At 35.2% G+C, this 17,500-nt stretch overlaps 1 protein-coding gene across 4 annotated transcripts in view; it reads left to right on the top strand.

The window, feature by feature from the left end:
• The window catches only part of LOC115218280 (glycine receptor subunit alpha-3-like), a 196,286-nt gene that overhangs the window by 85,789 nt on the left and 92,997 nt on the right, over positions 1–17,500 (top strand). The window lies entirely within an intron of this gene.

The following is a 17,500-nucleotide window of genomic DNA, read 5'->3' as shown; positions in this document are numbered from 1 at the left end:
GCCATTCTCCCAGTTTTCCAACTATGTTGAGATCACGCAGTTTGTGACATATCATTCCATGATCGACTTTATCAAAGGCCTTTGCAAAGTCGAGATATATCACTTCCACATTTGAGTGGTTGAGCAGCCGTTTCAGCACCCAGTCATAGTGTTGTAGGAGCTGAGTTAAACAGCTTCTCCCTGGTCGGAAACCATGTTGGGTGTCGGGCAGCAAGTCATTCTCTTCAAGGAAGGTGATCAGCTTCCTTCTGACTATTCGTTCCATGACCTTGCTGATGTGTGAGGTCAGAGAGATAGGTCTATAGTTCTTGGCTTCCGCTCTGCTACCTCCTTTATGAATGGGGCATATTTTACCTTCCTTCAGTTTTCCTGGAAGTTTGCCAGCTGCAAGGAAGCTCTGAAAGAGGAACTGCAGTGGTCTTGCTAGGACTCTCTTACATGCTTTTAGGAGGATTGCCGGGAATCCATCGGGGCCAGTAGCTGAGTCTGTTTTCATTTCATCTATAGCCTTGGTTACATCGTCTTCCTTTATATCGATGTAATCTATCGTCGCCGCCTCTGATTTTATATCTGCAGTGGTAAAAAAGTCAGTTGGATTGGTGATTTGGAGATGCCCAAGGGGTGGAGTGAAAACACTCTTGAATTGCTCATTCAGTATTTCACTTACCCTCATTGGTTTTCCTGTAAGTGTGCCAGCCTTTTCGAGGAGTGGCCCTATTCTACAGTGCACTGTAGCTGTTTCTTTGGCATACCTGTAGAAAGCTCTGGGGTTAGATTTTATGTTTTCTATAGCCCAGGCTTCTTTGTCTGCTCTTTCTTTTTCATGGGAGAGTTGCAGACATTTTTCGATTTCCAACAGTTTTATTTTTAGGCGGGACTTTTCACTGCTTTCAATCTGTTTGTTTAGGCGATTTGAAAATTTCGTACGCCGTCTCATTAAAATTTTCCTCTCTCTGGGGATTTTGTTCTTGTGTACAGTGGCCTTTCTCTCTGGGACACATTTGTAGCATATGGCTTGCATTACAGACATGAATTGTTGAAGTTTCACGTCGATGTCTGGCGAGGAGAGACATTTAGGCCAGTTTTGTTTGAGGATCTCTTTCTCAATTTGTTTCCAGTTTGCCTTATGGTAGTTCAAGCTGGAAAGATTTTGAGGGTTTCTTGTAGGCTGCATGTCCGTGCTCTTTTGGCCCGTACATGGTCAGCTCTATCATGTTGTGATCCGAGAGTAGTGTCGGTGTCACTTTCACATTATGGATGAGATCCATGTCATTTGTGAAGCAGAGATCTAGTGTGTTACCTGCCCTGGTTGGTTGGAGTATTACCTGCTCCATGTACAGGGTATTGATGAGGTTCAGGAGGGACCTCGCCTGTCCTCGTTCACATCTTGTCATTCCTGGGAGAGAAAGGCCCTCGGGCCATCTGACATTGGGCAGATTGAAGTCTCCCATAAGAAGCACACCTATGTGTTGTTCTAATGTGGTTAGAATTTCTTCTATTTTTATAAGGCAGTCTTCAAACTTGCCCACATGGCTTGGGGCATCTGGAGGGCGATATGTAGCACACACAACTACATCAAGTTGCCTAATATGTACAATTAGTGTGTCACACACCGAGTTTGAGTATGACAAGAGGACCTGGGGTGTGAGGTCCTCACGGATGTACATAGCAACACCTCCATGACTCCTTTCTTTCCTGTCGGTCCGTAGCACAGCATACTGTGGTATGTGTAACTCCGCATCTGCTATGTCCGGTTTCAGGTGCGTTTCTGTAAGTGCTATGCATAAGGCTTGATTGCATGCAACAAAGTCTCTCAGGAACGGGATCTTTGTCCTGTTACTGAGTGTTTGCAGTCCTCTGATGTTCAGTAGGAGTATCGAGGTGAGGTGTACGTTGTTGCCGGCGGTGTCCATCCTGTGTCTGTTTGCTGTGGTGGTCTGGTATATAGTGGGTAGTCCCACCTGCGGGCTTGGGTTTGATGAAGCCAGGTCAGCTGCTGTACAATCTTTTGTGCCATGCACAAAAAAGATTGTTGCTCAGCAGCTGCTCTTTCGACAACATCATGTTGGCTGTTTGTGGCGCGCACAACATCTGCGTACCTCCGCTTTGGGGCAGGTGGTGCGTGGTCCATCCCTTTTCTTTGTGTTGATGGTTTGTCCATCTGCCTCGTGTCTCTGTGGCAGGGTCCCCGATGTGCAAAGCGGCAGCCTGCACCTTCCTTTCCATGCCAGCAGGAACCTCTCAGGTAGAACATACACACCCGTGTGCGCTGTTTGGTTCCATCCTTTGCGGTTCCACTTCTATTCCTGGTTGTTTCACTCTTTGGTCCTGCTTGAGCTTTTTCTTTTCCTTTAGCTCTTCCAGTCCTTCTTTTAGTTCTTCTTCCTCCCTCTACCTCTTCACCGGGTTCTCCGTCTCCATGGCCCTTGCTGCCGGTTGGAGAACTTGCACCTGGGTTCACTTCCCGGGCAGGTTTCTCATTCAAAACCTCCTCCCGGGCGTCCACCAGGTGGGGGTGACTTCTTTCATCGTCTCCATTCTTGCCATCTTTGCCCCGCTCGTTCTCAAAGATGGCATCAAGTGCGCCAATGTGCGACCGTACAAGCGCATATGAGCGCACGAATTCCTGTCTCTTTCGCTCCATCTGAGCCGCTGTCCTCTTGTAGCCTCTGCTCTTCAGCGCAGCCGCAATCACCTCGCTAGGGCTATCTCCGCCGGCGCACTCCCATGCTCGTACGAATAAATCCAGCTCGTCACGTCTCCATGCTCTGGACATGCTGGATAATCCGTCTATCCGTTTATCTATCTAATTATGTTCGAGAGAAGACAGGAAGATATTAAGGCTAATTAGAAGATAGAGTACTTGAAAAAGAAATATTAACAATATTAAAGTTTGTGTTAAAACGTTATTTGGGTAAAAACGTTATTTAATCTTAAGGCTAATTAGGGGATAGAGTATCTGAAAATGTATTAGCAATATTAATATTATATTAGAGTGTGGATAAAAACGTTGTTTAATCTTAAGGCTAATTAGGAGATAGAGTATCTGAAAATATATTAGCAATATTAATATTATATTAGAGTGTGGGTAAAAAAAACGTTATTTAATCTTAAGGCTAATTTGGAGATAGAGTATCTGAAAATATATTAGCAATATTAATATGTGGGTAATATTAAACGTTATTTAATTTAATCTTAAGGCTAATTAGAAGACAGAGTATCTGAAAAATTATATATACAATATTAAGCAATATTTACCGTTATTTAATTTAATCTTAAGGCTAATTAGACGTTATTAATATTAAACGTTATTTAATTTAATCTTAAGGCTAATTAGAAGATAGAGTATCTGAAAATATATTAGCAATATTACTATTATATTAGAGTGTGGATAAAAACGTTATTTAATCTTAAGGCTAATCAGGAGATAGAGTATCTGAAAATATATTAGCAATGTTAATATTATATTAGAGTGTGGTAATATTAAACGTTATTTAATTTAATCTTAAGGCTAATTAGAAGATAGAGTATCTGAAGAATTATTAACAATATTAAACAATATTAAACGTTATTTAATTTAATCTTAGGCTAATTAACAATAATTATTAACAATATTAACAATATTAAACGTTATTTAATTTAATCCTAAGGCTAATTAACAATAATTATTAACAATATTAAACGATATTAAACGTTATTTAATTTAATCTTAAGGCTAATTAACAGTAATTATTAACAATATTAACAATATTAAACGTTATTTAATTTAATCCTAAGGCTAATTAGACGTTATTAATATTAAACGTTATTTAATTTAATCTTAAGGCTAATTAGAAGATAGAGTATCTGAAAAATTATTAACAATATTAAACAATATTAAACGTTATTTAATTTAATCTTAAGGCTAATTAACAATAATTATTAACAATATAAAACAATATTAAACGTTATTTAATTTAATCCTAAGGCTAATTTGACGGTATCAATATTAAACGTTATTTAATTAATCTTAAGGCTAATTAGAAGATAGAGTATCTGGAAAATTATTATATCGAGAACAGATATTGAAAATGTAAACAAACAAAATGACGATCGCAACTTTAACTAAGATGTGGGCCTAAGTGAAAGATAAAATAGAATAATAAATAAAATATGAAATAGATGAAATTGATACTTAATCCAACAATGTGGTCTGGATTATTTTTTTTTGGTTTACGGGATTTTTTCAGGAGAGATGCTTCTTTTTTCTTTCTTGCAGGAGATAACTTGATTCAGTTATTTTTGCACCATGTGCGTTTCGGCGAAAATGAAAATTACTGTGTATATGTATATATTTATATATATATTTTTTAAAATATTTTTAACCAAAGTGTTGTAGTGATCTCTATGACTTAGAGTTTTACGTTTTGCAAACTTTTTCACAGAGCAAAGGCAATCACGTCTTTCTCTGCTGAAAACGGAACCGGATATATATATATATATATATATATATATATATATATATATATATATATATATATATATATATATATATATATGTATATATATGTATATATATATATGTGTATATTTGGAGGGTAAGCCACTATGTGGTCGGTGTTTGTCCCCACCATCGCAAGACAACCAATGTTGGTGTGTTTACGTCCCCGTAACTTAGCGGTTCTGCGAAAGGGAGAATAAGTACCAGTCTTACAAAGAATAAGTTCAGGGGCCGATTTCTTCGACTAAAGGGCAGTGCTCCAGTATGGCCACAGTCACAATGAAACAAGTAAAAGAATATATATATATATGTGTGTGTGTGTGTGTGCATACATATATGTATATACTGGGTCATCCAATAAATAATGCGGTTGTTTTATATTTTTAATTTTCAAAATTAAAATACTCCTCCAGGTCTATTATGACCTCATCTACAGAATTCATATTTTTTCCGTCCAAATGATTTTGAAGACTGCGGAATAAATGATAATCAGATGGAGCAATGTCTGGTGAATATAGTGGGTGGGGCATCGTTTCCCATTCAAACTGTCCCAGCCTTTGGAATGTCATCCTAGCTGTAGGTGGCCGAGCATTATCCTGATGGAAGAACACCTTTCGATGGCACGCAGGTGTCGATGAATGGGCGAATGACCAAATCCAAGCTTCTCTGCTACTTCCTCAACACTTACTATGAGGTTTTGTTCCACCAGGTTTTGCAGGACGTCCTCGTCAAGTTTTACAGATCTTTCAGGACGAGGCTCATCTTCTAGGCTGTAGTTTCCGGCTCGGAATTTCTGGAACCACTATTGACACTGGCTTATGCTTATTGTTCGATCCCCATATACTGCATTAACATTACTCGCACTTTCCGTTGCATTGTTGCCTTTATTGAACTCATAAAGCAAAATATGCCGAATATGCTCCTTTGTCACTTCCATTATAGCGTTGAAAAAATAATTGTTAAAATCGAACTGCACTCTCCAAAACTTGCACTGAGAATAAGTACAAAGTAAAATTACAACCTGCATTTATAGCAAGTTGATGCAGGTAGTTTATCCCACCCCTCCGACTTTTAGTTCAGGCAATTGAAAAAACCGCATTATTTATGGGAGGACTCTTTATATATACTCATTTATATATCAACATTATCAATAATAAGGGTTACCTTGAATTCTTTTAATATATATACAGTTTTACATAAACCAACACATGTTTCAACTGCATCGATTAGTAACCGTTACAATTGCAACACTGTTATAATGCCAGTGCAGTTTCTTCAGGGTCTTTACTTAATATTCTTCGATTTGACTGTTTAAAGTTTTTCGTTTATCTACTCTGCGTTGTATGATGTAGAGTTGTCCGTTAAGTTAGACGCGAAGAATCTCCATTTCAAATTTTGATTGGATAATTGGATAAACCAAAGTCCATTATTTCAAAACATTCTGCTGTTTAAATGTTTATTATTCATTTATACTTGGCAAATATGAATTTCCTTATGTGCAAGCATCTTAAAGATTGTTCCTGTATAGAATTTATTATATTACCCTTGGATGTAAAACTCTGGTAAAAATCTTCTAAACATAGGTCACATTTTTCGGTCCTAGGTCTGTATGGCTTTGCAGTACAAATTAATTCCCATTTAATAGTATAGTCGTATTTTTTTGTCCTTAACAGACCAGATTAATATGCTAAGACTTGTTTGAAATCTTTTATTTTTATCTCTAAATGAATTCAAATGATTTGCCAGTCTCCTCTTGAAAACTAACGATGTCCCTCCAATGTAAAAGTATTCATTACCCTCACATATAACTCTACGTCTATATATTACATTTTTACTCTTACACTAATTTTCACATAACAGGATTCCCGTTGAGAACAATTGCAACGATTTAGTTTTAATTTGATCATTCATTGTTTTATTAAATTTATTTCCTCTAAGTTCTTTCTTACTGTTTACTCCTTTAGATAACGTTATCTATGTTCTAATTGTAGCTGGACTTTTATTCGATTTGATGTTATTAATTATATAAAATTGGGTTATTTCCCTTTCAGCGACATTTAAATTCTGTTCCATTTGAGTTTTTTAATATTCTGTTTGATGTTATTATGCTTAATATTTACTATGCTACTCAGATTATAATCACTTTTTTGAAATTTCGATATTATTTTATGTGTTGCTATAATTTGAGCAACATTTCTGCTTAGACAATAAACCTTATGTCTATTAAAAATATTTATGATTGATTGGAAAATATTTTTCAATATTAGACAATTTGGAAAAATTGTAATTTATCTGTTTATAGTTGTGTAAGGCCCGAACAATGCTAGAAATTACAAAAGGAAAAATAAAAAACAGGACAAAGTAGCAGTTTTATCTTCTATTTCTATATTTCGAGTGAAGACCCTTTCTTCAGGACATTCAGAAAAGCCATAGTTGGAAAATACTTTTGCTCAGATGTGTATGCGTGCGTGGAGGCGCAATGGCCCAGTGGTTAGGGCAGCGGACTCGCGGTCGTAGGATCACGGTTTCGATTCCCAGACCGGGCGGTGTAAGTGTTTATTGAGCGAAAACACCTAAAGCTCCACGAGGCTCCGGCAGGGGATAGTGGTGATCCCTGCTGTACTCTTTCACCACAACTTTCTCTCACTCTTACTTCCTGTTTCTGTTGTACCTGTATTTCAAAGGGCCGGCCTTGTCACTCTCTGTGTCACGCTGAATATCCCCGAGAACTACATTAAGGGTACACGTGTCTGTGGAGTGCTCAGCCACTTACACGTTAATTTCACGAGCAGGCTGTTCCGTTGATTCGGATCAACTGGAACCCTCGTCGTCGTAACCGACGGAGTGCTTCCTTATGTGTGTGTGTGTGTGGGGGGGGGGGGAGGTGGAGGAAGGTGGCAGGAGACATGTGCGGACTGGTGTTGCTATAACAACCAGTCTGTTTTGTAGTTCCTTCCAGTTGATAATGACTGGTCTCAATTTGTTTATAAGGAGGACTTCCAGAGTTCTGAAATTGCCCCTGTTGCGTTGGTTTGCCTTGATAGAAACTTCGAAATTCGGGGTTTGGCACTCCTTAAGGTGTTTCTTTATCGAAGTGTCTGTTTACATATGCTCCTTTATTCGGATGTGTAGTTTCTTAGTAGTGCTCCTTATGTAGGATGCTCCACATGTTTTGATGTCGTTGATGGGGAAGTTGGTGAGTGTGCACCCCACGGTGCTCTCTGTGGTATTTTTCGTCGACAGAACTTTGCTCAGAGATGGGCCAGTGTGTAACAACTGTATATTAAGTCCCTTTCTGCGGATGGCATGTTGGACAGCTACCCTTGTTCTGTCGTCAAAGTAGGGCAATTTAAGGAAGCACTTTTCTGATCTGATGTCATGGGCTTTCTTATGTAGTTTACACCCTTTCGTGTTCCCTTAGACTTCCTTCGACTCCCCTACGTCGATTACAGAACAGTGGCAGCTATCCTACATGTCATCCACAGGGAGGGACTTAACATACAGTTAGTACACACTGGCCCATCTCCGAGGAAAGTTCTGTCGAGGAAAAATACCACAGAAAGCAACGTAGGGTGCACACTCTCTAAGTGCCCCATCAAAGACATCAAAACATGCTCGAGGCCCTATGTCGTATACGAAGTAGTCTGCAATAAATGTGGAGCATCCTACATAGGGCATATTGGATTGTATTAAATTTCCTATGAAACGAGTAACTCTGTACGTTGTACATATAAGAATATATGCGTATGTAAACGAATGTATGTATGTAATGCGTATATATGTATGAATGTATGTAATGGGTGTATATGTATGTATGCATATACGTATGTATGAATGTGTGTGCTTGTGTATGTATGTATGTATGTATGCATGTATGTATGTATGTATGTATGTATGTATGTATGTATGTATGTATGTATGTATGTATGTAGGTATGTGTGTGTGTATGTATGTATGTAGGTATGTGTGTGTGTGTATGTATGTATGTATGTATGTATGTATGTATGTATGTATGTATGTATGCAAAGAAGATTCTTAACCACATAGCCATATGTTTAACTTATCTCATAATATTTTTTACCATGAAGGATGCCTTAAAAAAAAAAAACAGTTTCAAAATGATATGCTTTTCTTTTTTCATGTCATGCAGATTAATTGCTTGAAAACCATGCGATGTTTTACAACAACTTCTAATGGAAATTGTATGCAGGTCTGAGATTTAATATTAGAAGCAATTTATGAGGCTAATGCATTTGTACAGAGCATTTTCAATGTAACTGGAACCTTACGATTTGGGTTCATAAAGAATTATTATCTGAAAAACAGGCTTAAAGACATTACTGTTTTAACATCAGTATATAATTTTGTGGAAGGAAAAACACAGGAAGTTGTAACAAGATTTTTAGTGATGTAAAAAAAAAATGTTTCAGCTGGGAATCGAATTCCGATACAAGAACTGATTAGCTTTCAAATTATTGTCCCAGCATTGCGACTGCATCTCTTAAACACATAATAATTTCCGTTATGAGTCACAAAGGAAATTGTTTTATAAAAGATTGATGTAAATGCATTGAATCAGTGTCAGCGTGATACTGAAAGGTAAAAAACAGCCCCCAAAGTGACTTGAATTTTAAAATGTAAGGTGTCAAACTATATACATGTAAAAAGTTTGTAAAATCGGTTCTCACCTACATTTGACATTTCCACGGCATTACACTTAGAAATGAAATACAGTTGCTTATGGTGAAGTAATTTCTAAAGTTTCGACACCGAATTATAAATGAGATGAAATAAAATAATTGGAAGACGAAGCAAAGGGAGGAAAAGACTACAGAAGTAAAAAGAGAAAGACGTAAATAAAAGAAAGATCGAATGCAGTTAGAATATATATAGAAAAGAACAAAGAAAAGAAAGCAAAATCGAAAGCCTAAGAATTTTTATTTTAGAATTTAAAAATCTTTCAAAATAAAGAGAGTAATGATAACATTCCGAACTTTATTGGCCACAAAGGGCCATATATGCAGCACAGAATGTATCATAGAGAAGGAATTATAAAAGGATATATATATATATATATTATATATATATATATATATATTATATATATTATATATATATATATATATATATATATATATATATATATATATACATATACACACACACACACACACACAGATAATTTTAAATCTCTGAGCGAGAAATAAGTAGTAACAGTACTGCAGAGTAAAGTCTATTTGCCAACGTAAAGTGGCAGTCCCGATTAGGACGTTGTTACTACCTTTTTTTGCCCCACGCTAAAAAAGGTAATAGCACCGTCCTAATCAGGACTGCCACTTTAACGTTGGCAAATAGACTTTATATATAGGTGCAGACGTGGCTGTGTGTTTAGAAGCTTGCTTTCCAGCCACATGCTTCCGGGTTTAGTGCCACTGCGTTGCACCTTGGGTAAGTGTCTTCTACTATAGACTCGGGCCGACTAAAAAAAAGCATGCGAGTGGATTTAGTAGGCGGAAACTGAAAGAAGCCTGTCGTACATATATTTATCTATACATATGTTTGGTGTGTTTACAACCCCGTAACATAGCGGTTCGGCAAAAGACACTGATAGAATAAGTTATAGTCTTACAAAGAATAAGTCATGTGATCGATTTCTTCAACTAAATTCTTTAAGGCGGTGCTCCAGCATGACCGCAGCCATATGACTAAAGCAAATAAAAGAATAAAGAATATATATATAATATATTATATTATATTATATTATATTATATTATATTATATATTATTATTAATATCAGGAAATCAATATTAGAAAATTCTTCAGAAAGATATATACGTGTGTAAAATAATAGTTGTATCAAAAATATAAATATATGTAAATATGTATAAGTATAAATATATAATAATGAATATGATAGTTTAAAAGTTTCGAATTAAGTTTTTCAAGCATCTTACGATCGTTTCGCAGAAGTGCTGTCCCTATAATGGAATTCTGTATCGATAAGCATTTATAGACAACTCTTCTGCTCTTCAGAGATATAATATGAAATTTGTATAATTTATCGAATGCTAGTTTCTTAAAAATATGAAGTAATATGGGAAAATGGTGTTTGTTTGAAATATAAATTAAAAATTAAAAATTACTGCTTTTGATTTTGGTAAGCACACTTTAGTATGAGAGTCTTTAAATCCATATATGCTTCCTTGGTAAGTCTTCTGTAATAATCCATAATAGCTATGTATAAAATCCATTTCGATATGTAGTTTGATCTTTGATAGACTCACATATGTGGGTTTCAGCAACCAATGTATTAAAAATACCCGTTAATTATGTATATGTAAATGCAAACTTGTTTAAATGCATTTGTGCCCGTGAGTCTGTAATGTGTTGAAAAAACAAAAAACAAAATATTCGTTAGTTAGCTTAAACGATATTTCGATACCATTACTTTAAACCTAGGAGCTAAAAAAACATTATTCCTAAATTACACTATTAATTATGGTGGATGAAACGTAATTAAAATTATTTAATCACTTTAGAAATTTAATTATAAGTCACCCAGTTCCAATCTAGAAATTATAGTTGAATAATTAATTAATTTTATTATATATTTTTATTTTAAAAACCATAGTTACGGTAATATTTTCATTACATATTTGTGCGAGTGTGTATTGACGTGTTGAGAGCTACTAGACAATGACGAATCAAAACTACTTACTAATGACCATAGGTCAATACTATGTCATCAATATTTGTGCACAATATATTTGTGTACATAATAGTGTAAACAGATATACACGAACTTAACTGAAGAAAGCACTAACGTTAACAAATCAAAATTAGTGAAATTGATAAAAATTAAAACCAACGTAGCATCTATAACTTAAGATTAGCAATTATTTTTTTCAAATATATTAATCACAGATTCCCAAGATTCGAACTTAAAATACTTTTAACCTTCATTTACCTGTAAATAAAACCTTATGTTCATATTTACCATTTATTTTGTATTATAATACTAATATGATATCTACTAAGATTTACCTAATCTTTATAGTTATAATTGTTAGTATATTAATCCAGAGATACCGCCTAAATTTATAGTCTTGGTAACTTTTACATTGCATTCAATGGTAGTTTTTGAAAACATGTTTACAGGCGTGAACACAGACTATCCCACCCTTCCGCCTTGTGTTAAGAAGTCTACGTTTGGAATTTAGTTCGACCTCGAATCCACAAGAGTTAATAGGAGAGACAGAGACAGGCAGAAACAAGGAAAATGCCACTTGCATTTGAACACTATACACATATTCTTTTAAAAAATATTTTCTTCTAATTTTTTAAAATTTAATTGTTTTCCATACTTACAGTTGAAAAAGTCTCAATGACTGAAACCGGTACTGAAATGTTTTTCATAAAATTATTTTAGCATTTTCTATCTTGACTTTTTTCCATATATATATATATATGAATTCGCCTTAAATGGTCCCTTTACATACTGAATACTTGGTGAAATTGATTAATAATTAATTAATTTTACCCTCAATTGTTGAAATTATAATTCATTTCTCTCTGTTTAATGCTTCGGTTTTTACCGATAAAACAGTGTTTGCCAATTTTAACCCACGCTGGTGGAAAGGGGAGAGCAGAAATTCTTCGCTTGCATATTTTGAATTTGTTAGCACTGTCAGTTCGAGCGGATCTCAGGAGGTGATAAGAAGCCAAAAGGGTATGCTCCCACTTTCAGTGTTCCCAAATCCGAATCAAGGAGTTCTGAGCTGACGAAAGAAATGTCGATTTGACTAATCTAGAAACGTACGTTCTCAAATAACCTTTGCACTTGTGATTTTTTTAATGCTTTTACCCCCATACCTTCGTGAGTTGGTTTGAGCAAACACTATCTGAGAGAGATTTTCTTTAAGTATTAGAAATAGCTGAAAAAAATTTTTTTAGCTGCTATTTCTAATGAGTTCAGTATGTGGCAAAGTAATTTATTTTACTAAGCCCTTTTATATAATGTAATATTTTGAATTCGCCTTAAATGGTCCCTTTACATACTGAATACTTGGTGAAATTGATTAATAGTTAATTAATTTTACCCTCAATTGTTGAAATTATATATATATATATATATATATATATATATACATATATATATATATATATATATATATATATATATATATATATATATATATATATATATATATTATATATATATATCAGGGCCGCTTACCGAGGACGTGTCGGTACACAGTTGCAGCTGCTGCTGCTGGATCATATTTATTTATGTTAGAATGTATATATTTTATGTAATAGTATGACATGGAAAACTTACCAACTAACAGCTGTTACCATTACACGAAAACAATTGTATTTTGTGATTAAGGCTTATTCATTCAATCTTGTTATATATATATTTAGGTTAAAGTAGCGAGGAAAGGCAGACAATTAGTGAAGGCAGGAAAAGGACATTTGATTTCGCTTAATCCAATCTAAAAATTTAGCTACATAACGAACGGTAAAAGTAGTACAAACTTATTTTTGCCGTTCGTTATGTACCAACATTTTTAGATTGAATTAAATCAAATCAAATGTCCTTGTCCTGCCTTCATTAGTTGTTTGCTTTTCCTCACTACTTTAACTTGTATCTACTGACTCAGAGGGAAGACTTCATTAGCCGTTTTTTGAACAAGACAATCACACAAGCATAACTTCAACCGCTGTTCTAACTGGAATTTTTGTGGCACACCCACTTAAACACTCAGAGCGCATGCCTATTAGTTTGAATCATATCCCTCCTCTCTCTCTCCCTGACTATACACACACACACACACACACACACACACACACACACACACACACACACACACACACATATATATATATATACATTCGAAACGTAGAGTAGATGAAACCATAGCGACTGAAGAAGGGGTTTTTCTTTGCGTTGATTGTCCTGTACTCTATTTTTTTGTTGTTTAAAAAAATGTCCAGTTCCTTGGGTTTGTGTCTATGTTTTCGTTTCTCATTGTGTTCGACGTCTTTTTGGTGTTCTGTACTCATATATGCGTGTATATGTACATGTAGAGGTAGGTACGTACATATATGTTTATATATATGCATATGTTTTATTTATTAATATATATATATATTATATATATATATAATATATATATATATATACTGATTCCGCGTAGGTATAATGATACTAATTACTAGTTGTTAAAATTCAAGATATTTATAGATTTATATTTTACAGCAAACCATCAGGTCAGTCGCAGAGCATAATATCAATTAATGAATGACACGCTTGCTCATAACAGAAACAATTGCAAGCTAATGAAATTGATTTGATGACTCCTTTCTTTATTTACTCACATGCACACACATAGAAATGCATATGTGTGTGTGTCCGTGTCCGTGCGCGCGTGTGTACAAGTATACGGATAGACACAATCATAAGCACTACGTATCAATATAAAACAACCTATAGGTAAAGAAATTAATTAACCAATTGATAAAATTTAATACGGCATATTGATTTTCTATCGACTCACAACATGACCGAATAGCTTAGTAAAGGGCAGAACATAAAAGTCAATAAAATCGAAGTTTTCCTATAGACGAATCTAAAAGCGTTACCTACAATATCAAATACGAGACACTAAAATCTTTGAGTTGCTTCAGTCACTTGACTGCGATTATGCCTTGAAGGTTTTTGCTCTTTTTTTTCTATCGAAGAAAACGACCCCAGTACATGTTTGATTTAAAGTCTGGTAACTATTCTAATTTTTCCTTTCTTTTACCGAATCGCTAAGTTACGGAAAATAAACCAAACCAACGCCGGTTGTCAAGCGATGGAGAGGACAAGCACGCACACACCACACATGCACACACACACACACACACACACACACACACACGCATATATATATATATATATATATTATATATATATATATATATATATATATATATATATAATGGGCTTCCACACAGTTTTCATCTTCCGAATTCATTTACAAAGCAGCATTGGTCGTCCAGGTGTTTCAGCAGAAGACTTTTACCCAAAGTGCATGATTGAAATCCATCCATCCATACCTGTCTATAGACACACACACACACACACACACACACACACACACACACACACACATACTGGAACTATATTTCATAAAGAAGTTCTCCCCGAAATGAAAGGGTTGATTTGGAAACATGTCGATAAGGAAAATTCAAGGAACGCAGATCATGTTTATAATTTCTTAAAGAAATTCAGATCATGTTTATAATTGAGAAGCACTTTCCCACTCTTAAACTTTTTTCAGATTTTATTGCAACAGATGCCTTATTTTAGCATCCGTAATCAACGATTCTAGTATTTGAAGATTTCAACATCTGTAATTTTAATTAAAAAAATTGACCATATTCATGCAACGATACTCTCTCCCTTGCATTAATGAATATATAAAAAATTAAAAGAAGCAAGACCTTGAAATGTAATTATAATTCTTACAAGAGAAAAAGAAAAAAAACCCCACCTGGTCTTCCAATTAAAATCCTCGACCACTTGAATACCAAAAAATTCCTTTCCTACCCCGCCCAAAAGGTCACTACAAAGGGTAAAAAACAAGATACTGAATCCTAATTAAGTAAGTTTGACCACACTGATACAAAAGCCATATCTCCTTCACCTCCCCTCCCTCTCAAACATTTTTCTTTTTGCTTTTCTCTTCTTCCGTAAACCCCTAAAGCACTCCTACTTTCTTTTCTCTTCTATGTCTTCACTATCCCCCACTCTCTCCTCCGCTCTCACCCCTGCACTTTCCTTTCTTATTTGTTCCTCTCTTTTCCTCTCCGTTTCCCCTCTCTCTCTTTCTAAAACCTTATCACAGTCAATTTTATTTAAAAAGCGAAGCAAACTTACTATAAACCATTTTCTTTTTTGATAAATCCGATAACGGAAGCAAGCGCTAAAAATGTAAATAAAAATATATATAATCATTCAACATTCTGACTACCTTGTTATTCTCAATATATATAGTGAAGGCGCGTGGCTTAGTGGCTAGCGTATTCGGCTCGCGATCGTGAGGTCATGAGTTCAATTCTCAGCGACGCGTTGCGTCCTTGAGCAAGACACATTGTTCCAGTTCACTCAGCTGGCAAAAATGAGTGGTGCCTGTATTTCAAAAGGCCAGTCTTGTTACATTCTGTATCACGCTTAATCTCCCTGAGAACTATGTTAAGCCAGCTTCTTGCACGTTAATTACAAGAGGAGGCTGTTCCGTTCATCGGATCAACTGAAATCATCGCCGTCGTAACCGACGGAGTGCCATATATATATATATACAATAACTAATCTATCTATCTATCTATCTATCTATCTATCTATCTATGTATCTATCTATCTATCTATCTATCTGTCTATCTGTCTGTCTGTCTACCTATCTATCTATCTTGCTTTCTTCCCTCTCTTGCTACTAAACGATACTAATAACGAGTTGTTAGAATTCAATATACTGTTACTGGATCCTGTTTATTTAAGTAGCTATTTATATAATATTGTATAATATTTTCTGTAATAGTGTTGTATGGAATATTCAGCAACGAATAGCTGTTACCATTGCACAAAGCAGCTGTTGTCAATTTGTGATTACAGCGACTTTATTTTATCTTTGTCTATAAATATTAATATAAATTCTACATATAGTAACAGAATGCCACATGTACACAGACATGACAAAAGTAAATAGACACCCCATAATACATTGTTTTATGCTTATTTTAACTTGAAAATATTTATATATATATATTTTATTAATGGACATTTTTATGTTTCAGATTATGTAAGTGAATTTTTAATCATGCTACGTACAAAAAAAGCCTTGAAACTGTCCAAATTTCAAAGAGGCCATTTTGTGGGTCAGTCTGAAGGTTTGGGCTTAGCGTAAAATCGCAGAAAACCTTGGGATCCTGCTTTCTACAGTTAACAGGGTGATCGTGCAATTCACCAAAGAAGGGAAACAGTCCACATCACCTTGCCCAGGTCGACCAGGGCCCTCTGACGACCCTTTACTTTGTTAAGTGAAGTGTAGAGGATAATCTTCATTGCAAGGCATCTGACATAGCAGGACAAGTTAATGTCAGTCCCAGAACAGCTGTCAGATATCTCCACAAACTTGGTTACTATGGCAGAGCAGCAAGAAGGAAGTCACTTCTCCAATCAGCCAATAATTAGTGGAGAAAAGATTGGGCCAGTGAGATGATGGAAACGCCGCTAGCATTTTGAGACACTATCATATTCTCTGATGAGTCCAGATTTGCTGTATTTTCTGACAGTGGTCGAGTGTGGGTCTGGAGATTCTGTGATCAAGAATTTGACAAGAAAAGATTGCTGTCAACAATGAAACATGGCAGCCATTCTGTGATGGTCTGAGGAGGAATTTGCAGCAATGGTAAATCAGAGCTAGTGAAATGTGATGGAAACATAAACTTAGATAAATATATGTCCATATTGCAGAAAGGACTCCTCCAATCTTCTCCAATGATGAAATGATTAAAGAATACTTTTTATGGAAGATAAGACTTCTTGTCACACGGCTAAAAAGACACAAGATTGGTTGGAAAATATTGATGTTAAAAAACTTCCATGGCTAAGCCAGTCACCAGATGTGAACCCTATTGAACACCTCTGGGACATAATGGACAGAACACTTCGTAAAAAGAGCAGGAATGCATCCCCAAAGCCAGATTTTTTGAGATTATGGCATGAAACTTGGCAAGAAATTCCTCAAGAGAATATTCGTCATCTGATCAGTAGCATGCTTTATAGGATCCTTGCGTTGAAAAATCCAAAGAGCGTGTCTACTAAATATCAGATATTCACATTATAATAATTGCTAAATAATTTTAATGTATAATTTCAGATTTAAATAAATTTTAATGACTACAAGGCTATCTATTTACTTTTGTCACGTCTGTGTATATCCAATAAAAGGAGTAATCCTGCTTTATGATGG

This window comes from Octopus sinensis, linkage group LG13 (genome assembly GCF_006345805.1).
Source record: "Octopus sinensis linkage group LG13, ASM634580v1, whole genome shotgun sequence".
Classification (NCBI taxonomy): Eukaryota; Metazoa; Mollusca; class Cephalopoda; order Octopoda; family Octopodidae; genus Octopus; species Octopus sinensis.
Note: the sequence above shows the minus strand (reverse complement) of the source record. Positions and strands in the feature narration are given on the sequence as shown.